At 32.8% G+C, this 25,820-nt stretch overlaps 1 protein-coding gene across 1 annotated transcript in view; it reads left to right on the forward strand.

The window, feature by feature from the left end:
- The first annotated feature begins 6,229 nt into the window (after positions 1 to 6,229).
- Positions 6,230 to 25,820, forward strand: part of LOC115878556 (cytokine-inducible SH2-containing protein-like) — a 179,735-nt gene continuing 160,144 nt past the window's right edge. The window contains exon 1 of the mRNA XM_030895079.1: positions 6,230 to 6,474. The gene's annotated coding sequence lies outside the window, so the exon portion shown is untranslated. The remainder of the gene's footprint in view (positions 6,475 to 25,820) is intronic.

The raw sequence follows: 25,820 nt of genomic DNA on the forward strand, positions 1-25,820 counted from the left end.
TAATTGAAAATATAATTTTTTTGTCTCCTGACTTTTTTGTCTATCTTGCTTACTTCTTGCGCAAAAAATTAAATTTTAATTGGTAATTAATATTATAATTGGTATTCTAGTGGTACCCTGTATCTCGAAAAGGAAGCTTTATATCTTATAAGTTGATATGAACTTTTTGTATAATAATAAATTAGGTAAAATATATATATATATATATATATATATATATATATATATATATATATATATATATATATATATATATATATATATATATATATATATATATATATATATATATATATATATATATATATATATATATATATATATATATATATATATATATATATATATATATATACAGGTATACAGGGTGTCCCAGAAATAAGTGCAAATATTTTAACTGGTAGTATAGTTCAACCCCAGAAACACGCCTATGAGGTTTTCTTCGCGAAAAAAAAATTTTGAAAATTCGAAATTTTTTGAAAAATTTTTTGAATTTTTTCTTAGTTTTTAGTTAAAAAACATAATTTCTTGATAATGTGGCAACATAGATATTAGATTAAATTTACAAGAAAGAAAATCCAGAAAAGATCCAGTGGTTCTCAAAATTTTAGCAAAAAATCATTTTTTTTTGGAAATTTTCAAAATAAAATAACTCCGTTATTTTAGACTTATTTGAAAAACGACAAAGGGAAAATATGCTTCTTTTATCAAGATCTAGCACCCCTTAAAATATCTGCACTTATTTCTGGGACACCCTGTATAGTAATTAATAAAAAATTGCGTTTATCTAATCAAGGAGGCCGAATTGGAATTAGGATCAAGAGATAACTTTTAATTGGCATTAAACGGTCTACACAATTTTGATATCAAAAGAAAAAAAAGTCAGTGTCGCACATGTTTTTTTCTTGAAAAATATTCCAGTGATAACGCCCTTGATGAATTTAACATTAAAATATGTAACACTTATAATAACTTTTACCCCCAAAATTTCATTCAAATCACTAAATGTACTTGGAAGAAAATTAATTAGAATAAATCAAAGGATTATTAAGATTTTAACATCCTGTAGCTACGAAACAAAGCAGAATCGGACCTATGTTGATATGAAAAATAAGTCTTATTTTTACGTAAGGAATCTCCCCACGAGAGATGGCAAATGTTTTTTGAAACACCCTGTATATATAAAAAACAACCACAGAGTTTCCAACTGGCAAAGGAGTACGATAGGGAGACGCGATATCTCCAAAGCAGCATTAGAAGAAATCTTTCGTCAAATGGACTGGACCATCAAAGGATTAAAAATAGATGGAGAATATCTTAACCATCTTAGATTCGCTAATGACATAGTCCTAATTGCCAATAACCCTGAAGCCTGAAGAACTACAAGCACAAATTAATGAATTAAATACAACCAGCAATAAAGTGGGTCTCAAAATGAATTTAGCAAAAACTAAATTAATGTACAATGAACTAATGGAAAGTAAAGACATTCTAATAAATAAAAAAATTAATAATACCAATCAAAAAAGAAAATCCAGGCCAATCCAAGTTTTTTTCCACAGTCAGAATACCTTTCAGCACAAATTTAATTTAAATGTAGTACTTTACTTAAACTTAAATATTGCCACTGCCCCTCCATACTAGATGCGCTATTGGGTCCACAGGGCCCGTTGGTACCAGTTAAGGGTTAAACATATTTAAATAGTAAAATTATGAATGAGAATGGATATCGATGTTTAAAAATACTGAAAGCGGCCCATTCCTCTATATAAAGTACCGAACAAGCCATCTGCGTCCGATAGTCTGATGATATTCATTTTCGTCTTCTCTCCTGCATTGGCATCAACGCTCTCTAGCTCACAGCTGGTAGTACCTCGCTGGATAACAATTTATTTCCTATTGTACTATTTAAATTATCTATTGATATTCTTATCTAACTTGACGAGTTTTATGTAAAATAAGACATTTCTGTTGAACCGCCTATTTTTGTCGCTGTTTATTTAAAGCACATGTAAGATTATGATTACGATAATTTGTTATAGTTAAAGAAATACATTTTAGTCAAGATAAATAAGGTGATTGAGAAACTGTATAATTATATCTATGAAATATATACAGTAAATTCATTATAAAGTTAAAAGTTTGATCGATATATTTACTTCTTCTTTTAAACTAAATAATTGTTAAAAAAAGAACTATAATTAAGAACTATTCAAAAGTTGACTTAATTGACCTAATTGACGTAATATTCTCAGACAATACAAAATTACGCTAAAATATACCTGCATATTTTATCTAAAATTGTAGTAATTGTTGAACTTGCTCTCCGTCAACATGATGAACAAGAAAATACATTCGTCATCATCATTTCATCATTTGTACCTTATTCAACCATTTCCAATTATGGTGTAGCTTCCCTCACATATTTAGATACTCCCTTTGTAGATCCTCAGTTTAGTGTTGACTGCGGGCCCAATTTATCCCTGCTAATTTCCTAATATCATGGTCCCATCTCAGGTTCGGTCTTCTTCTAGGTCTTTTAATTCCTCGTGGGTACCATGCTGTAATTTTTGTGGTCTGGTTAGGAAATTCTGCCATCACAGGAAGTGAAATATTTGGGAATAACCCTGGATAGTAAACTTCTCTGGAACAGGTATATTAAGAACATTACCAGCAAAGCCGCAAAGGCTCTCATGATATGCAGAAGACTGGCGGTAAATAGGTGGGGCTGCGTCCCTAACATTTGGCTCTAGATGTATACCATGATAGTAAGACCCATGATTACATATGGAGCAGTTGCTTGGTATACAAAACTAGAGCAACGTACAGCAAGGCAAAACCTGTGCAAAGTACAGAGACTGGTATGTATCTGCATCACAGGTGCCATGAGAACATATCCAACAGCAGCAATGGAGGTCATTGTAGACCTAACACCACTGCATATTGTCGTCGGTAGTTATGCCAATGCGACAATGATTAGAATTGCCATTGACGGAAACAGTACTTGGAGGATTTTCAGGTCAGGGGCTTGGAACACCCTCAAAAAGAAAATTCCACTTCTCCAACTCCCAGTGGATGACATACCAAGAATTTACAACTTTGAGAAACATTTGAAAAAAAAAGTAATAAAAAGGATTGGAACGAGGGGTGTCTCACTCGGGTAAAAAATGTACACGTACTGCCAAAATATCCTTCCACTGCTAAGCGACTGCCAGTGACTATGAAGAAGACTGCCTATGACTGCCATGTAATTATTATAGGCGACTGCCAGAAGACTGCCAATGACTGCCAGTGACTGCCAAGAAAATGTACATGTAATTCCAATAGTGAGACACCCTTCGGATTGGAAGGAAGAAACGCCTACTCAACATATAAAAGACCATACCATAACGTGGTATACTGATGCTTCCAAAACCAAAGCAGGCACAGGGATAGAAGTATTTGGGCCGAAAACTAAATACTCCGAACCAATGGGCACCTACCCCAGTATCCTTCAGGCAGAAATTTACGCTATCGAAAGATGCGTACAATTTATCTTAGATAGAAACTATCGAAAACAGGAAATTGCCATCCTATCCGATAGTCAAGCAGCACTAAACGCGATCAACTCAGTAACCATCAATTCGAAGTTGGTCAAAGAATGCCTAGAGAAGCTCAACAAATTAGGCAAAGAAAATAAAGACCTCCTACTCTGGGTGCCTTGTAACGCTCTACAACAATAAAATGAAATTCAATAAACTAAAAAAAATAGTGCCTTAGTTGCCAACTCTAATATTTCCCAGTGTTAAAAAAAACTGTAGCGGCCGTCAGCTTTTCTACAGTGGAGACGGGTCGGGGTGAGGTGTAAGTTTTGAGCGCCACGTGATTACGCTACAGTCCAATCAGAATAAAAAAAAATACTTCTAACTTACTCTAATCACGAATAGTGTCTAAATAATATTAGAAGCCAACAACAACAGGTTAAATAAAAGTTCTAATTTAGACAATTATGATTTATTTTAAACTATTAAAAATGATTTATTTTAAATTATAAAAAATATTGATAACTAGAAAAATACTTAGCAAATGTAAGAGCTTGGAGAAACTATCAATATAAAAAAGAATATACACATTAATGCAATTGTGCACCCCCCAGACGTGATCACGTTCGTTCACACAAGGCGCGAATAAGCTGATATCAATAAATCTCGCTAATTACAGATATCTATCTCTATTTTAAGTACCTATCTAATATTTTTACCAATTTTTCTCAAAGCAAAATAGTTATTTTCATGTAATTTAAATTAATCTGAATTTGAAAGTTGTATAGAATAAAAAAAGTAACAGATAAAACGTTAAAAACTTGCAGTCCGTTGGCTATGGTTTCCAGGGTGGTTAGGGGACGTGGTTGTGCAGTGGTCGTCCCGATCCAAGGTCTCTGCTGTCAGGTTCGCATCAACAAGGGTAACTGGGTAATTGTCGAAACCTACGAGGTCCAAAAAGAAAACCAATCAAAACGGAAACTTCGGGAAAACAGAAGACTTCCGAAAAACTTTCAAAAAAATGGAACACCGGGGAAAAAACCCTATAAAAGATTTCCAGAATTAAATCCTGAGAAAATAAGGAGAAACATATAAGCTAGTTTACCTCGATGTTGGTGAGGGTTAATGGAATAGTAGTCTTATTCTGCGTTGAAAAAGTCTTATACGGCTGAGGGCTAAATTACCCCCACAAAGTGGCGTGGAGAGCCGGTTTCAAATTCGCTAATAATACGACTCTACTCCACAAGTGATCTTCTGATTTTTTTGATCCTCGCAAAGAGAAGGAGTCATCCACCAATCCAGAAGGAGACAACCAGAACAAATCAGAAGGTCAGGCACCTGCACTACCGACAAAATACAGAAAAATGGATGCTTTCTGAACTTTAGCGAGACGTGTTAGTCCCCGGAAGAAGATTTTTTTCCTACCCTTGCTCTGAAGAATTTGAGCCAATAGGAATATACCACAATTCATTTGAAAAGAAAATTGACTCGTAACAGCCTGCTCACCAAGGGATAGAAGGCAATGAAAAAGCAAATGATCTAGCTAGGAAAGGAGCGAACATTCCACTAACTGGACCAGAACCGTTCTGTTTTCCAAACGGGAACCAACCGAAAGCGGAACTGAAGAATCTGGAAGACTCCATCCGTAACTTGGAATGGGTGTCCTCCAACAGTCTAAGACACTCGAAAAAGTTCCTCAGAACTTACGACCGAGAAAAATCAAAGGTTTTCCTTAATTTATGTAAAAACAATCTTCGGATTGTCACGGGGTTTCTAACAGGACACTGTCTCCTCAACGAACACCTCAGTAGGCTGAAGCTGAGAAAAAACGGCGAATACAGATTCTGTGGAGAAAATGGGGAAACATCATAACACCTTATCACTGAGTACGCCGAGACGACGACCATTCGTGCCATGTACTTTGATACGGCTGATGTCGAGGATGGAGAGCTGGCCTCTGTGGAGCCGTCTTAGATACTGGCTTTTGTTCATGCCCTGAAACTGTATGATGAATTATAACTCGTTATAACTCAAGAAAGGGGAACACACAATAGATCTGTAAGGTCGCGGTGATTAACTCCCCTCCTAAACATTCTACTACTTCTATTTATTAGAATGTCTTTTCTTTCCACTAGTTCATTGTACAATTATTTAGTTTTTGTTAAATTCATTTTGAGACCCACTCTACTGCTGGCTCATTAATTTGTGCATGTAGTTCTTCATGACTATTCGCAATTAGGACTATGTCGTCAGTGAATCTTAAATGGTTAAGATATTCTCCATCTATTTTTAATCCGTTGTTGGTCCAGTCCACATTAAACCATTGCATATCTAACAGCCCTCGCAATGCTATCGATTGCAAGATAAGGGCCAGTTGTACTAAGTTTCTTTGTGCACCCCAAAGTATGGAATTATATGTGTCGCCATTAATTTGAGCATATGTCACGTTATTCCAATAGGTATAGTTTTTGGCGTGGTATTGTAACAAAAAAAATAAAAGTTGTAAAGGAATTAATAGCACGAATAGGTATGCTTAATGTTGAAAGTTGCCTATAGTGTATGATTTTACCATATATTTTGTTAAAAGCATGTTTTAAATTGAAATCCCTTTAATGTCTATATTTACTGGACTACAGCAAGCAAACGGAGTTGCTTGTCGCCAAGCGTGCTATGGCCAACTACGCTATGCTGCTACGTTCGTGTTTTGTTATTCGAAATGGTGGAGAATCGCGTCGTACGTCATTTTACTTCTTTTTTTATAAATCAATAATCAAATATTACGGGAAAAACTAACCTAAAACTCGTACAATTCTGAAACAAAAGTGCTTTCGTGATCGATGAATATAAAACATGTGTTATTTCAAGGGAAACGAAAGAACTAGTGCGTGTTAATAGTGTTTCCTGGCTCAGTTAACCTGCAAATATGGACGCCTGCGAAAGGATATAAATATAGGTATGTAAATTTATGTGCCGTGTATAAATATAATCGATTTCGTCATTAGATCTGATTAAACTACAGCGGCATTTCGATGACCTCACAAGGATACGGCGAAATGCATTGATGGTGTGAGGTCAAAATTATCGTTTCAATTGAATTCCTTGCCTGGTTCTTATCTTAAAAAAGGTGGTATTATAAAAGAGAAGGTTAATTACAGATGTGGATACAGGTGTGAATGAAAATATTGTGTTTAAAGAACTTACATTTCAGTATTTTATTGTTCGGTGCATTTTTAGGTTAGGTATTGGTAGTGAATTAAGTGACTTCTATGTTTAGTGTTTCTGAAAATAAATTGACCTGATAATTGTGCTAAAGATATTAGGTACGAATTTTGGTTACACTTTACACTATTAATAATCAAATTGTTAGAGGAATACATTATTATACAGGGTCCGGCAATAGTGCGTCAGGCATCTGTAGCTCCTAGAATAAAAAACTTGAGAATTTTGTTTAAGTGCAAACCTAAAGTATGTACCAGGATGTATTTCAGGAAAATATTTTAACTTTTATAGGGTGGTTCAAAAAAGTGTGAGTGGACCTGGATGATATTTTTTAAATGGAACACCCTGTATACAATTGCATTTTTGGCTTCCTTTCAGATCACTTTACATAACCCTAAGATATGAAAAAATATATTTCGATAGTTTCGGAGATATTAAAAAATAAATAAAAAATATGTATTTTTCAGCCCTTCTTAAAAAAATTATTAAAAATACAAGAACTGTTCTGAAATCAAAACTATATTAGGTATTTACTTTAGATAGTCTGTTCTTAGTTTGTTATAAATGTGGTAATCGTATATCATACAGGATGTTCAATATTCTACGCCAAACTTTCTAAAATATAAAATAATTTTTCTTTGTTATTTTAAATGGAACACCCTGTATATTATTTTTTTATTAGATGGAGAGTTAAAAAATGAACATTTTTTGTATTTAGAGTATTTCAAAATTTTGAACGGTTTCGCAGATACGCGCAGTATTATTTCATATGGCGCTTTCAATGGTAAAATACGAGAAAAAAATCATTGGGTGGCTTTGATAAAAATTTACTGTGAAAAATTCCATATGAAAAAATATAAAACCGCAAATATCTGCGAAACCGTTAAAAATTTTGAAATACTCTAAATACAAAAAATGTTCATTTTTTAATTCTCCGTCTATTGAAAAAATAATATACAGGGTGTTCCATTTAAAAAAAACGAGGAAAAATTATTTTATATTTTAGAAAGTTTGGCGCAGAATTTTGAACATTCTGTATAATTTACGATTTTCATATTTATAGCAAAGTAAGTACAGACCATCTAAAGTAAATACCTAATATAGTTTTGATTTCAGGACAGTTCTTGTATTTTTAATAATTTTTTTAAGAAGGGCTGAAAAATATATATTTTTGATTTATTTTTTAATATCTCTGAAAGTATCAAAATCTATTTATTCATATCTTAAGGTTATGTAAAGTGATCTGAAAGGAAGCCAAAAATGCAATAATATACAGGGTGTTCCATTTAAAAAAAATCATCAAGGTCCATTCACACTTTTTTGAGCCACCCTATAGAAGTTAAAATATTTTCTTAAAATACATCCTGGCACATACTTTAGGTTCGCACTTAAACAAAATTCTCAAGTTTTTTATTCTAGGAGCTACAGATGCCCGACGCACTATTGCCGGACCCTGTATGTAGGACCACTATACCAACAAACACGCTAAACGAATAAAAACGTATATCAGATTTTTTATTAAACACATTCAGTCAAGAAAATACCCCTAAAACAATCAAACAAACATATCATCAATGCATTGTCATAATATACGATATAATTTGCAATTACATATCAAGAAATACTTACTTTCTGACTTCTGAGTACCTAAAAAAAATCTCATAGTGCTGAAAGAAAACATTCTCACCGTGACCACAAACCCCGTCTAAGTGACATGACAAAACTTGCACGTGAGTATAATGATAGAAATATATTAAAAATCACTGTCTTTTGCGATTAGGCGTTTTCAAGAAATGGCGGTATTCCATATTAGGGATACTGTTCCATATTTGGTAAGATTACAAAATCATCAGAAAATCCTGGCACAGCTATAAGCTATATGAGGGAATTGTAATATGTTTTATTGGCAATATGCCTTTATATGTGGATATAGTCAACTCCAAAATATACATTCTTCTTAACAAAATAGATAATAGGGCAAATCAAAGGATTTTGTAGGTAGTAATATAATAAATAGCGTTTTATATTTATCAGATGAAAACATTTTTCATTTTTGTACATAGTGATAATACAAAGGTCGTCGTGAATGTACTTATAGAATGCAGTAATAGATAATATAGAAAACGACGAGGTTATTATAATAAAATTATTGAAATGGGAAATAAGACAGATATTTTATTGGCAAGAGATGGCTAGAGATTAAAATATCTTCTGTATGACTCCTAAAGATATTTCTAAGATACTTTTTCTACTAAAGACAGACTTTTACCTTTTCTTCTTGTGCAATATATTAAACCAATTAATAAGGTAAACATTTAAAATTTAAAATTGGAGTTTGTTATGTTCATTATAATTGACTTCACCGAGAACTTCACCTTCAACATCTTTATCCATCTTTTATTTGGTTGTAGATAATGATATACTATATATGTCATTTACCGTCATTTTGTAAAGGTGTCAATTGAATTGACAATATCCGATTACAATTCCAGTTACAGTATGAAGATTGCTTCTGCGCATCGCCTAAAATATCATTGTTGCCCTCCTTATTGGGATCTTGCAAATTTTCATTAGTCCTTTCACCTTGTTTCATTCCAATAATTTTTGATATCGTGTGTATGTTGTTTTTGATTTTACCAGTCATCGTTTTTGATAGACAAATACTTGGAGAGAGCAGATCCAATATTATTTAAACGCTTATCTTAAGTTTTTTTGTTGCCACAACTCTACTTATGTTCTTTGACCTGGTAGTGTTACCACGAGAAATATCTACGAGTGACAGAAGACATATTAAGGCATACCCGATAGATATTTTGAACCATCTAAGGATTAAATTGACTTCCTTTTATCTGTCAAGATTCTGATGCTTTTAGCCGAAATATTTCTACGAGATATTTTGCTGGCTTCCATTTGTAGGATACTGACGTCGTTATCTATGATCTATTTATCTATTTTCAATTGTTGTGAAAATATTCCATAGCTTGTTCCATTTTTTTATGAAGATATTGATAAAACCTACAGTTACAATCTTATTTGCATCCGGTGTTTGGAGAATGGAAGATCGGAGAAACACTAACATTTTTATTAAATTTTCTTACATTATCATTTTTTATTAATGTATTGCTATTTTCTATTAATGCACGCGAACATTGAACAATGTTGGCCACCGTTATTTAAATTAAATGGCTTAAATGTCATATGTCTCAATTCCAAGTGGGTTTTATCTCAAGGGTAGCAAACCTACCATATAATCGTTCGGTGGCCATCTTCACAGACAGCCAAGCAGCGCAATTCTAGACTAGTGTGGGAATGTGTGCGTGCTCTAAATACTATGGTTAAGCGTAGCAATGTTACGTTAGTCTGAGTACCAGGGCACAAGGGTAACGAAAAGGCAGATGAAATGGCCAAGCAAGACTCATCAATGTCATTCGTAGACCTAGAACCCTACTGCGGCGCCGGCGTTGCAAAAGCAGTCTCGATAATGGTCACGGGACGATGGGTGGTCAAAAAGTCTCTAGAATGGTGGAGAAACTCACCAGAGCAAAGATAGGCGAAAAATTCATAATAGAACATTCGCCGAAATTTACGGCTGATCTGGTAAGCCGGAAACAGTCATACAGCTGCAGTCACAGACATCTTACTACATTAAGCAAAAAATAAATAAGATTTTTTTGCATTGTATTTCTAAAACACTCAGAATTATAAATATATTTTATCAAACGACATTATTTGGAATATCATTGTATTTGGAGATTATAAGCATATTTATAGTTCAGCAATCAAAATCTACAAAAATATTTTTTTAATCGTACGTCACATGAATTTTATTGTTGTTAGGCTTCTTATCGGCAGTTTGGGAACATTTGTACTTACGACCTGTTTATTAAAGAAATCTTATCATTGTTGACAATAAAACTATTGTGGTTTTTAGAGGAAGCAATTTGTAATCGTGTCTAGGTTTTATGATAAACAAGAAGAAGTGTTTATCTGACAATCAGAAAATGTTAATCTATGAAGAAACTTTCCGTCTATGAAACTAAAACTTGCTAAAACCGAAGTACGTCTAGAATAAACTTGGCAGTATTCTTATTTATATGCCAAAAGTTAGACAAGATTCCAAGGATATTGGTGCATAACCCGATGATTTGATTCCTTTAATAGAGTAATTTTGAAACTTTTGTAGATTTTTCATAAAAAAAGAGTTCAATATCACTGCCGGTTAACTTAGAAGTGAGAACTAGCAAAATATTTTTGTTCAACGTTAGTTATTTAAAAATGTTAAAATACTTTAAATACAAAAAAAATAATTCTTCATCTCACAAAAAATAATATTGTGTAAAGTAATTAGAAAAGAAGCCAACAGTGCAGTAATATACGGGATGTTCCATTTAAAAAAAATCATCCCGATCCACTCAAACTTTTCTGTATCCACTCACTAGATTTGCACTTAAACAAAATTCTTATTTTTTTTATTGTAGGAGCTAAATTTTATGGCAGACATTTCTATATTTCTACATCTTTTTAGTTTTTTATTTGTCCATTCCTGATATCTAGGATATCTTGAAACAAAATAACTTGACCGAAATATGTAGTTACGTCCTGGTTTGGTGACCTCAAATTTCAAGATATTACAGGAAGTCATTACGATGGTAGGCGACCTCGATAACAGTCTTAATTCTTCGAATATCTATTAAAAGGACTATTAATTATCAAAAAATGTAGCTCGATTAAACACAATAGATATTAGTGTATACGACGAAAAGTCTAACGGATTTTTTATGGATTAAATAATAGTATGAATCTGATATGGAGCAAGGTTGTTAGATTTTTTTTCTATACAATTTATAAGATAGGAAGTGAAAGATAGGCAGTCTTAAAAAGTTTCTAAACTTATGATGTATACGACAACATTCATGCAGCAAAATCTGTAGAATTTGTTTACTAATCTCCTCCAAAAAAGTCTTAACATTTCAGTCATTCACGATGCTTAGTTGTTCTTTGATAGGTAGTTATTTGAGCGAGTCAATGTAAGTATTAACAGTTATCAAATATTTGTTGTTGAAAGTCAATGCATTTAACAAGCCTTAAATACAAAATAGGCATCATATACGGAGACCATTTCGCATCATAATTTTTTTTCTGGAGATGCTTATCTGGAGATGCTTTATATCTCCCATCGTTAGCTCATGGCCCTTTTGCCCATTCTACTCTATCTGCATTACGGATGAACGATATTGGTATTGTGTGGTATTGGTCTTGCACAAAAGCACCAAAATTCACTAAATTCTAAAAACTAAAATTCTAAAGCACTAATGTTAGTATCATCAGCAGATGATTAACACTTTTTGAGTGTGTTTGAATCTTGCTCATCTGCTGATGATGGTTAACATGGTTAGCGAAACGCGCGTCCAGTGCAAAAATAAAATGCTTTGGTGTATTGTGGTGAATTAGGGTTTTATTTTACTGTTGTAATACCAAAGGTTCCAACCCCCATCTGTATAATCAAGACTAAGACCAAGACTAGAACAGTCTAGTTTTGTCTTAGATTACAGAATCAAGACCAAGACTTAATTTCTTGCGTTTTATCATATAAAAATACAATAATTCAATCAACAGACAATTTATCATTCTTAGGATTGCCAATTGATAAGAAGCTTGGGGGGGGGGGTGTCGAGAATACATACATACATACTGCCATTACTTGCTGACGAGTATTTAACATCAGAAGATGGTCACGCAAGGCGTTTTCTTTCATGAGCTTTTCTGTGACTGAAAAGCCCGATACGTGATATTATCTGTCTACCGCACTCCGGACATTCAAAAATCTCATTGCTTTGTTGCCTCTTAACTTTTTGGTTCTCGCTGTTAACTGAGTTTACAATTCTTCTCCATTGAGTTCTATTCTGAGCTGCTACTTCCCACTCATTCTGCAGTCGATGTCGAGAATATTGCTGTGGTTGCATCGAAGTATTGCTATGCTTGAAGAATAATTGCAAGAAATGTAAGCATTGAGGCGGCATTAATGACATATGCATTTTTTGATGTTAGAATCAGATAATATGGAATTATGCTAGTATTTTGTAGAAAGAAAGTCTCTCTTTTCTGCTACAGCAGCAGCCTCCTCGTGTACACCTGTTTTTAACTGAATGAACCTGCGCCGGCGGTCGCCATTAAAACTGCAGCATTTTTTAGGTTATTATATAGTTCTTATCACGAAACTTTTTCTCTAGACTTTTGTACATTTGGCATTTTGTATGATAATGCCATGACTCAAACAAGAAGAACCTAGGCAGTGGATATAAATGTGTTCTGATGTAATGTTATGTTACAGTCCATAATAAGAATATTTGGATTTTCGAAACATATTAATATTTTATTATCTAATCTAGTTTACACCTTATTTAACTCTTCTCTGATGTCTCAGTAATTTTTAGCAAATTCATTTTAGCAACATTTTAAACAACAATTTAGACTTGGCTTTTAGTTCCGTCACCAATTCAAGCCAAGCATAGAAATGTTTTCTCCGTCAACCGCAGAATTCGCGTCAAATTCTTCTACCTTCTTACAAAGGGGAGCTCGAAAAATATTGCACCGAGGCCCCCAGTTGTCAATCTACGCTATCGTATTCTTAGTATACATTTAGATCGAGACTATTTAAATTTACTTAATGCTATTCATTTTTTTTTGCTGCCAGTCAGTCATATTTATTAGTTATTAATAAAAGAATATTGGGTAAAACTATACAGGGTGAGTGTTAAATAAGTGCAAATATTTTCAGTGGTAGTATATTTCAACCCCAGGAACACGTCTATGAGTTTTTTTGCAAAAAAAGATGTTAAAAATCGAGCATTTTCTTTTAAATTTTTCTGTATATTTTAGAAAACTTTTTAGAACTCCTTTTCACCGCAAATTTTCCCACGGTATAGTTTCTTAATTTCTGATATTACGGCACTAAAAGAGATGCAAATACCGAAAAATTGAGGTGGCTCAAATTAAAAAAATATATATTTTTTTTATTTACAAACTTTAATAACTCGATTGAACTTATTTGAAACTCGATAAAGAAAATAAATTATGTTTATTTTATTGAGATCTACCAGCCCTGAAAATATTTGTTCCTTATAGACTCACTTTGTATAACAAAAATTTTCAAACCGAACAAACAACACATGATTATTAAAATTATAAGTGTCCCAGAGAAAGACATTTTTCAATAGTTATTTTACAAATTGGTGTTTATGTTTAAAAGCAACTGACGATTATACTGATGAAAATTGATTAGTTAGTTATGGAGTCACTAAGGATCTTACGTCACTTTAGTTAGAAAATTAACCATTTAATTTTTGCTAATCCAATCTTTTTTGAGCTCTGATCGGGACCGGCCCACCGGCCCATTTATCCACCGACCCACCGGGAATTTTCCCGTTTTTCCATATGGTCCATCCACCCCTGATTAAAACTGAACAGGTAACAATCAAACACCAGTCAAAAACTGACATACCTTAGGTTTACAAACTATAATTTTGTCAAAAGTAATTTAATTTTAAAATTCAGGGGAAATTAACCGAAACATGTCAGGTACATTGTCGAAGCTATTTCCCTCGTAGAACAATTTTATCATGCTTACTTTTTCTTTAGGTGTATAACACTAAATTATTACTAGTACCGAATATTAAAATTAAATTGTTTGAAAATAACGGTGAAAACTTAGGGTATGTCGGTTTAGAACTGGTGTTTGATTGTTACCTTCTTCAGTTTTAATTTATAAATAGATGCAGTTTTTACTCAAAATCGGCTTGCCCAAAATGGTTTAAATTTGGCATGTGTCAATTTAAACAATGTGAATTTGGCAATATTTGAACAGTTCAAAATTTGCATGGGATTTCCTATGTTTCCAACGACGATGCACCGCCTGGTATATTGACTGAAAATACTTTACCCTTCTTAATTATTAGTTAATATATATACCCACTCACAAGGAAAGAGTTTTTTTTGATAATTTCACACACCTAATTATTCGTCATTATTTTTACTTAAAAGTGACTTACCCAACTATATGCTTATTAGGTGTTTTGCAAGTTTTTCTTCTAAGAACTGAAATGGCGTTGATTGAAATAATTAATGGAAATGTTTTATTTGCGCTATGAAAAAAACTAATTTAGGTAATTCTATATTATAAATGAACCTTTAACCAAAGTTTACAGCTTTACCAAGTCCCGTAGCAACATAGAAAATATTGAGGTAAGCAATTTCGTTTCGGTATAGCGGCCTTGCGGGAGATACGCTGCTATATCCAAGGTTGATGACGTTAGTCGCTGAAATGATAGGCAGTTCTTTCTATTCGATTTTTCTACGAAGAATCTCGAAAAATTCATCACGGTAGTAAAAAGTCTATATATTTTATCAAATTTTCACTTAACACCTATAGTGGTGACTAGGGAATGCAATCCCGCACCAAAATCTCAATCCCGCAAACCCGCGGGATTAAAGCAATCAATCCCGCGGATCCGCAAAATTGCGGGATTGTAAACAATAAATGCTCTTCTTTTCTCTCTTTGATTTTGGGATACGGTTTGGACCAGGTTTTAGACGCATCTATTGTGATTAAGATGCTATGTGGTTATCGAAAATATATTTAACGAATTCTCGTATATTATAATCTTAGATTATAATAGTGTACAAATTTGGTCAATAATGTTTTTTACCGAAAATTTACAATTTTTGAAAAATCGAAATTTTAACTATGTACGACTAATCTGTATTGAAATTAGAAAAAACAATTTGGTGTTTTTTTTAATTTTTTGTTTTAAGATAAATACGAGTTTTTTTTTCGAAAAATATGCATTTATAGTCCTAAATAATACATTCGGTCCTAAATGGTACAAAAGGCATTGTACATCTTGCATAGGCCCACAATATACTGATATAGCGTGTATATTCTAGCTGTACAGAAATTTGGACCGATGTATACAGGGCGTTCAAAAAATATATTTAATCTTAAATAAACTTAAATTTTATTATATATAATTTATTTACTTATTTTATAAATAAAAATATTATTCTGATGTTGAAGATTTTTTTCAAGTTGTGTTAGTTATCTGCTTTTAGATACACTCTATATTAATAATTTTTTGGCATATGCAGAATGTACAAAGCTTTTTGTACCATTTAGGACCATCGTATGACTAAAAATGCATATTTTTCGAAAAAACATCGTATTTACCTTAAAACAAAAAAAATAAAAAGCCGATCAAATTGTTTTTTTTCTAATTTCAATACAGATTAGTCGTACTTGGTAAAAATTTCGATTTTTCAAAAATTGTAAATTTGCGGTAAAAAAAGATTCTTGGCCAAATTTTCACACTCTTATAAAACACCCTGTATACGAAAATTCGCTAAATATATTTTCGAAAACCACCTAGTATCTTAATCACAATAGATGCATCTAAAACCTGGTCCAAACCGCATCCCAAAATCTTTTTTAGTTCAAGAGATATTCAACTTTAAATTTACCCTAAAATTTTCCTTGTCCCGATAATTATGTCCGGCAGTTTATTTGACGAAATTGTTCACAAGTACTAGTTAAACGCTTTTCTTCACTTACGCACGCCAGAAAGAAATCTAACAACTAACCTGTTTGTTTCACTTATTTTTAATGGCGAAGCCGTAAGGGGAATCCCCTGGTGTCGATCCCGCACGGTAAATCCCGCAAATTCGACCCCGCGGAATCACAGAGGGATCCCGCATTTGCGAGATCCAACATTTGCGGGATTGCATTCCCTAGTGGTGACTATAGCTGAGTTTGAATTAGAAGTTTCTAGGAAACTACAATATTCATAATAATGTCTAGAAGGTGTCGATAGGTACATTTGTGTCGGGTACATTTCTAGAAAAATGCCAGGGTAAAGTCAAGTGGTGTAAAAATGAGACATTTTTCAAAACTTTTAGTTTTTTCTTAGTTCGCTGAAAAAAAAGAACTCTCAGTCGAAATGAATATGACTTTGACCCAAAAGATTGGCGCTTTTCAATAGGGCCAAGAACGAGTTTTCTTTGCCCATAGCATTAACTATCTTTTTATAAGCTTTAAAAAATTACTTTAGAGAATAGAAGAATCTATCTCTCCAAAGTATTTCATTCTTGACCCAAAATTAATATGCAAAGAAGTTCTTGCTACAAGAACAATAGACTCTTTGATTCATGCAAAAATTCTTGATTGAAAAGTAAATTATCTAAAACTAAAATTTATTTTGATCTGAGAGAAGTCTATACATCATATACGAGGTATATTATTTTCTGATAAATTTAGGTTTTCTTGGTCTGTAGTAAGTAAAGTGATATTTTTCCTCGATAGTAGTTATTTCTGCTTCTTCACTCCTTGGTATTTTTTGGGGTGGTTCAAATTACAAAAAAATGTTACATCACGATTAATCAAAGTAAAGTTGTTTGCTTTACTTTGATTATTAAAATTATAAGCTTGGGTCACATTTTTAATTTTTTAATACGATGACTTGAAATTCTAAAATTTTTGTAATTATTTGCATAAAAAAATCGATACCTATATTCTTATTCTATCTATAATCACGCATGCATTATCTAAACAGGTGCATTAGGTAAAAATGTCTCTTACCTTCAAATATAGAAAATAAATGCTCTAATTTCCATTTTTTCAGAAACTCCATTTTTTCAGTATATCCTAAAATTTGTCTATAAAAAATGACAAATGCATGTTAATAACGATCACTAATTTGTTATACGATATGCATTTAAAAAGCAAATTATGCAAAATTCCAAGCAACAAAACCTGTGCGTACTATGATGTGCGACCTATGAAATGCGACGTACGACTGATCGGACTGCCGACTGATTGTATATACCGTCCTTCGTCATCGTCTTTGCGTGTCGTTATTATTTTTCATCAAAAGAGTATTTAGCTATTGGAAAAATGGCCATGTTTCTTGAATCAAGTAGGTACTTTCTAGCGTATTTTTGTTATTATCTTAAATCAAAGTAACTTACACTTGGTTGAATGAAAATAGATTCAAGAGAAATTTTCGAATTTTTCAAGAGAACCAGTTTTCTTGGGTTAAGAGAGTTTTTCTTCAGGCAAAATATTTTCTTTTACGCTAAAATAAATTCTCTTGCCACTAAATTTTTTTTTCAAGAACGATGACGACTTTATTTCAAGTCTATCTTTTTTATCAGTGTACTGGACCAAAAAAGGATTAAAAATAGATGGAGAATATCTTAACCATCTAAAATTCGCTGATGGCATGGTCCTAATTTCCAATAGTCCTGAAGAACTACAAGCACAAATTAATGTACCTACTAAATACAGCCAGCAATAAAGTGGGTCTCAAAATGCATTTAGCAAAAAGTAAAGTAATCTACAACGAACTAGTGGAAAGAAAAAACATTCTAATAAATAACACAACACTGGAAATAGTACAAGAATATATATATTTGGGACAACTAAGATACAGCTCGGAATCTCTACTACCAGAAATCAACCGAAGAATTAAGTTAGCATGGGCTACTTTTGGAAGAAACTCAATCATATTCAAATCTAGAATGCCACTCTATCTAAAGAAGAAAACATTTGACCAATGTGTACACCAGTCAGAACCTATGCATGCAAAACCTGGACACTTAATACGGACATCATAAGGAAACTGCAGGTCGCACAACGTTCAATGGGACGAAATATGCTGGAAATGACCAAGAGAGGCCGTTAAAGAATAGAGTGGATATGACTAGGTAAGACCCAGGTAATACATGTCATCCATAGAGTCAAATCCCTCAATAATGGCAATGGGCAGGACACCTGACAGGAAGAACGGACAACAGATGCACCACAAAAATGACAGCATGGTACCCACGAGGAATTAAGAGGCCTAGAAATGCCTAGAAATTAGCAGAGATAACTTGAGCCCGTAAAGCTAATAATAGACAACAATGGGCCCAACTACAAAGAGAGTATGTGAGCGAGGTAATTTTGAGATGTAAAAAGGTATTTATAAATAAACCGCTGTCCATAAACTGCTGCCTCTGTCAAAACATTTAACCCTAAATATAGAAAGTTCGAACCAAAAATGTCAGTTCTACGCCCAGTGGCGGATACAGAGAGGGGCCCATGGGGCCGGCCGGTCCCCCCCTAAAATCTAAAAATTGGGTTAAATATTAGGCCTTTTTGGTACCCTAAAAAGCATATTCTACATCACTTTTTATTTGGATCCCCCCTAAAATAATCTCCTGTATCTGCCCCTGTCTACGCCTACTATGACGTGATTTTCGTTCCATTACCATGGTACAATGCCTGATATAATTACATGTTTCAAAAAAACCAGAACTAAGTAACAAATGTAATAAAGTTAAACATATACAAATAAGTTAGTTGCGTAAAAATACTTTTAAATTGCATGGGGCGCTTATTATAAAAGCTAAAAATCCCATTGACATTCCTCATCTATCGCCGGAAAAACATACTTAAAACGAACGCCTCCAATTTACTCTGCCAGTGTCCCTGATGACACCCTCCGTCCCTCTCCACTAGGTAGGCATCTCATTAATATATTTATAGATATGAATGAACTGAAGCCATTTGATAAAAAACGGACAACAATGTCGGAATATACAGGGCGACAATTTGAAAAGTATTATTGAAATTAGAAAACTCTTACTATAATATTCCAATACTATATATAGGGTGGTCCGAACTGTATTCCGGAAACTCCGGCAGCGTATTCTCCAGATAAAAATAAGTAAAAAAGTATAAATGTATGTCCTAAAATGCTTAGTTTCGGAAATACAGGGTGTAGAAATTTCATTTTTATTTCGATTTTTTCCAAATAATTTCTGCAGTAACGTCAATATTTGGATGAAAATTGGTGTCTAAGAGTTTTTTGACATGAGAAATTTGATTTTGATGTCAATATGAGGGCGTTTATAGAGGGCGCCACCTACATGTGTTTTAACTATTTTGAAGAGCAATAACTTTTTTCTCGACGGTACCTGTATAAAACTACTGACTAAAAAAATATACATTTCCATGATTTTTTACGTAAAAAATGTCTCTTGGTAAAAATCGCTACGAGCAACCGTTCTCAAGATATTTAAAATGGCAATAGTCAATACATGTCATTATTGACAAAAAATAAGCACACGTTGAATAGAGTTATTTGACTGAAATAATAAATTTTTATTTTTTTAAATTAATCATAAATTTTTCTGCGAAAAAATGACAGTTTCTGTTGAACTTTTGGCACAAAAAGATTTCAATTTTAAGATTTCAGTCTAATAACTATTTGATCAACATGTTTAATTTGTCAATGATGACAGGTATTAATAATTTCAATTTCAAATATCTCGAGAACCATTACTCATAGCGATTTTTACCAAGAGACCTTTTTTATGTGAAAAAAGTTGTAAATGTATATTTTTTTACTCAGTAGTTTTATGCAGGTATGGATGAAAAGTTATTACTCTTCAAACCACTTAAAGCATATATAGGTGGCGCCCACTACAAGTAGGAGTCATATTGACATGAAAATCAAATTTCTCATGTCCAAAAACTCCCAGACACCAATTTTCATCCAAATATTGACATTACTTCTTAAATTATTTGGAAAAAATCGAAATAAAAATGAAATTTCTACACCCTGTATCTCCGAAACTAAGCATTTTAAGACATACATTTATACGAACTTTTTTACTTATTTTAATCTGCAGAATTTGCTGCCAAAGTTTCCGGAATACAATTCGGACCACCCTGTATATACTATAATATTCCAATTATCTATTGAGTATTGGAATATTAGACCTACTACTTACCTTTGTAGTACCAAGGGTAATACATTGTTGAAAAGCTTGTTACAATCTTATAGCAATAACTAAAGTCGCACGATTAGTTTTTGAGAAATCGATGTTATGTAGTGTTGTTTGAAAAATCAAAGATGATGGCCTTTTAAATTAAGTTCTGTTGGTATGAGAAGCTAGTTTTTTGGAGGGGTAAATTTGAGACACAAAGAGAGGTAAAGTGAATGAGATAAAGATAATGGTAAATATTAGATATCTTATTAGCATCTATCTTTTTAAATTTTAGTCACAACTCAAAAATGCCAAAAAATACGTAAATAAACCAAACAAGTATACGGAAAAAAAAAGAGAAAAACAGCTTTTCATAGTGATAAATCAAAACTGTAGTTACTGAGATAAGTAATCATTTAAAGAAAGACATTTTTTTTAAATTATCACCCTCAAGTTTGGAAAGCGGGGCAGCTAAGACTGTGGAATGTTTGCTCTTTCAATAGATTTTGGGACATATTTGGTTCATTGTTTTTATGTTCATTTATTTTTGTCTTGCTCTTTAAGCGACACTGTTAATATTTTAATGTCATTAATTATACATACAATTAATTAATATATTTGTTTTACAGTATAGCGTTTTTTAAACAACTACCACTGCGAACTACCATATGCGAGCATTCATCGGAGAGCAGTCGTGGATAAGGTATTTCACTGGAAAGAACACTAATTAATAATAATAAATCAAAAATACAAATATTGGGCGCCAGGCATGAACAGAGAAAGAAAACACAGTTGCTTATTACTTAAAACTAGTGACTATATTCATTCATGATGTATTGTGATGGTAAATAGCATTGTACAGTTTTAATAATTATTATAGTGGTTATATGTCGAGTTAAGCTATGTTATAAATAATATTAAATATATTCAATGAAAAGACTATAAAAAAATACCATACATGTAAAGTTATAGAAAATGTATAAAAGGTAGCATTACTTTAATTAATTTGATACATTTTATATGATGTTAAATCGAAGATGTTCCAACCCGTAGATTCTAGAATCTATGTTTGGTTATTCATCTGTTAAAATAGCGCAATAATAATATAGACGTAATGTAATGAAACCTAAGATCTAAATCATATTTTAAATACTGAATCGACATGAATGTTCTTAACAATCTAACCACTAAACATAATCTGTACGATATTATTTAAGATGTACGTTATGATGTTAAGACGGAAAATGTTTTAAAGGTAAAATGTAAAACTAGAACTTAAATCTACACTTAACTGTTCTTTATGTAATCATGCTTCGAACAGTAACAGCGTGAGGTGGGCTCGCATTTCTGTACTGTCTCTTGGCTATCATCTTGGTCAATACAACAAAAGAGGCCAGAATGAGGACACCATGAATCAATACAGCCGTAACTATTGACTAGGCTTAGAAATGGGAAAGGAGCAGCACGGGGCTCAAGCTACATCCACGCTGGGGCACTCTGTATATAAGATAAACCATCCCTACATGGGACACTCGTCCACAGGACATCCGTACATAGGGCATCCAATCATAGGACCCTAAAAATACGAAACTCGTGTTTAAAACCTACCAAGGTGTAATAAACAAAATAAACCTACCTCGAATTACTTCCGAGGGCTCAATAATAAACAAAGAAAGTGTCCTTTCTTCCATGTAACATTCTGGAGGACATAAGAAAATCAATGTGCCAGCGAACACCAAATACGAGTGTTGTTGGGCCAATCCAAAACTCTACCCTAAAAATACTCAATAATAATATCGAATCTAAAAAAGATAATAACTCATCTTTAACTGTAGCTTCGAAATGGTAGCTGATTCAGATTTTGCAGCAAGATTTAAATTACCATTTCCAAAAGCAGGGCTTGCAACCGTGCCGCAAACCGGCCAAAAACAAAGTGAGGTTAAGCACGGAGAGGCGCCTTGAAACGATCTTGACAACCCTCCACAGAAGCAGTGAAACGATAACAAGGTTGTTGACTAGCGAACGTAAAAATTACGCCAAACGTTTCAAATAAAATATCAGGCCTGATCGATACGAAATCCAGTAACGATATACGCGAGACATCATATATTATATATGAAAGACATGTAACGAACTAAAAACGTTACAACAGTTTCAGTTTATATATGTTTTGCGACGGTGTAATTTGAATTAATTACCTATATCTAGGTGTTGCTTTGCAAAATAAAACACCAAATCACCACAATACACAAAATAGTTTTACTTTTACACTGGACGCGCGTTTCGCTAATCATGTTAGCATCATCAGCGGATGATTAAAAAAACTCATTGTCTTTTCAAGTAAACTCATTTTTTTAATCATCTACTGATGATGCTAACATGGTTAGCCAAACGCGCGTCCAGTGTAAAAGTAAAAGTGTGTTGGTGTATTGTGGTGATTTCGTGTTTTATTTTGATGTGTAACACCAAAGGTTCCAACCCCCAACTGTAATATAGGTGTTCTTTATTAGTTCAGCTTTTTTTATTTGAGTTCTGGTAATAAAAAAAATATGTCTAATTTTTATTCTTCTAGTCGCACAGCCTCAGAATATTATCACAATATTATCGTCACTTTTTTCTGTTATGATTCCGTTTCTATTTAAGAATATTTCAAGTAATTTACGTGTAGCTCATAAGCTAGAGGACCCGCTAAGACTGGAGCCCGATTAGCAAATACCACTCAGACTATATGACTAGTATCCGACCAGAGTCGGACTAGGCCAGAAGGACCCGGTAGGCATTGTGAGGAGAAGACCGGGTGGAATTTATTGGCGTATTTTTTCACCTTACGTTTTGGTTAATTTTTCTCTATTAATTCGTTGTTAGTGTTTGAAGTCAGGAAACTACCTTAATGCAATGCAAACCAAAATGCAATGCAAATGTAAATATTGTTAATCCAAAAAAAAGTTTTCGGGATAACCTAGAATATTACCGTCACTTTTTTCTGCTATAAGAATGAAAATCTTTTTTGTATCCAAATGAAGACAAGATGTGGCAAATTTTACTTAACTTCGAATTAGTGTATTTAATAATTTTTCTTTTCAATTTGTATAAATACTTTACTTTACAGTTCAGCATTTTTTTAGTAAAAACTCAAATTAAGAAATATTTCGAAATATTCGACCAACATATTAGAATGTTGTTGGGCCAGTTGAATTGCCAAGCATTAAATTTAATCGGTACACTGGTCATTATCGGGAACAACTAAATGGATTACTCTGTATATATTTACCTAATTAGAATATTACCTAGAAATGACCGAGGTCATAGAACCTATAACCACTTGTTCTGAAACGGTTTCTGAAGTAATTAGCTGAACTGTCTCATTAATATTTCGCTTAATTATAGCTGTTGGTTAAGTAACATGCCAGTTAGGGTTCTAACAGGAAATAATTACAGTTTACTGCAATAGTGAAGATAATTGAAATGAGTATAGCGATATTTGGACTATGGCAAATTTATTTAAATGAGTAAGAAACATTTCAACACCTGAAAAATTTAAATTATAGTTGACCCCGCTAACTTCGTACGGCCAAGTAAAGTGGGAGGTTTTTCATGATCTGGAATGATTATGACCAATCGACTGGACAGTGGTCATTTGTTCTCGATATTTTTGTTTACATTTCGATTCAAATGTTTTCTGTTTCAATATCTTTCTAGATTTGAATATACAGGGTATCCCAGAAATAAATGCAGATATTTTAAGGGGTGGTAGATCTGGTCAAAATAAACATAATATTTTGTCTTTACCATTTTTTAAATAAATTGAAAATAACCGGATTATTTAACTTTGAAAATTAAAATAAATTATGGCGCCGGCAGGTATCGTCAACACCATCCAATTACCCGGATCTCAGATAATTCGACGCCAATTTTATTAACGCTAATTGTGTTGCCGCATAGTCAAAAAAGTATATGCTTAAAAATAAATAAATAAACCAGAAAATCACGCCAGCTAAGGAGTTTAGCAGAGATTGCAGAGAGGCATAACATTTTTAAGATTGTGTTATTATTACACAAAATAAATTAAATGAAGAAACTTACCCACAGCATTAAAAAAAGATACATATGACTTATGACAGATTTAGTAATGACAGAAAAGTAACTGTGACAGTTCTCTTTTTCTATAAACACTTAACTAAAACACCCTTCATTTTCCTGCTTTACTTGTTCATGTTATTATAAGCACTTCTATAAAATAACAGTCCCCATTTCCTACACATTATTTTCATATAGGCTTCACCATAATTTGAACATTATTAACAATTATTAACAAATAATATTATTAAAAAATTGAGATAAATGATTAAAATTAACATTCCCAATTTTTGGTGTAGAAATTTAAAATTGCCGTGAATTTCTAAATATATAAATATGTAGAATATGAATAACGTAGAAGGTGGCAACACTACAAGGTTTAGATACACCGCAGAGAAATCTCAGGTCAGTATGAACTAGTGACACTAAATTTTTTTTAAATATCCCGGAAAATCTCAAGAAAAAAATAACATTTTTACTACTTACACTTATTTCTGGGACACCCTGTATATATTTCCCACTATTTGCCGTTGAATTTCAATTCTATGTCTAGTATGTCACTGATTTGTAGTAGACATTAATTATTACAAATCAGTTATAAGCGTGCGTGACGTGAGGTTTTTTGGTGGATAAATAACAATCTAAATAAACTGCAACACATAGTCTCCATTGTATCCTTTCCTGGGAGACTCCTTAGCCTAAAAAAAACTAAACTCCAGTAACAGAAAATTTCAGTTACAGTATTAGAGATATTTTCTGTATATCGCCAAAAATGTGATTTTTGCTACCTTATTAGGCCACTGCAAAGTTTCTTTTGCAACTGCTTTAACTATCCCGATAAATATACATCTTGAAGTTTTGTAGGCGGATGCAAGTGATTTTGCAAGGGATGCTTCAGGCAAGTATTCTGGGTATCATTGTAAAAAAATCTACAAAATAAAAGAGTTATTTCTTGTAAACACCGCTGCGTTGATCGAACGGAGAATAATTTAATGAATTACAAAGGTAAATAACATTATTTGCCAATAATTTTATCTGCCATTGCTACGATAGATAATAAGCCGGAGGGGGTCAGTCAAATAATATACAAACTGGCTGCGTTTTTGGACAATCTGTCAGATTTCTTGTTATTGCGACGTTCTGCAGTCATAACATTAAGCAAAACATAGTAACAATCTTATTACTACCAACAAAAAATTT

The sequence above is a fragment of the Sitophilus oryzae genome, unplaced genomic scaffold (assembly GCF_002938485.1).
Source record: "Sitophilus oryzae breed Bouriz unplaced genomic scaffold, Soryzae_2.0 scaffold_1518_pilon_pilon, whole genome shotgun sequence".
Taxonomy (NCBI): Eukaryota; Metazoa; Arthropoda; class Insecta; order Coleoptera; family Curculionidae; genus Sitophilus; species Sitophilus oryzae.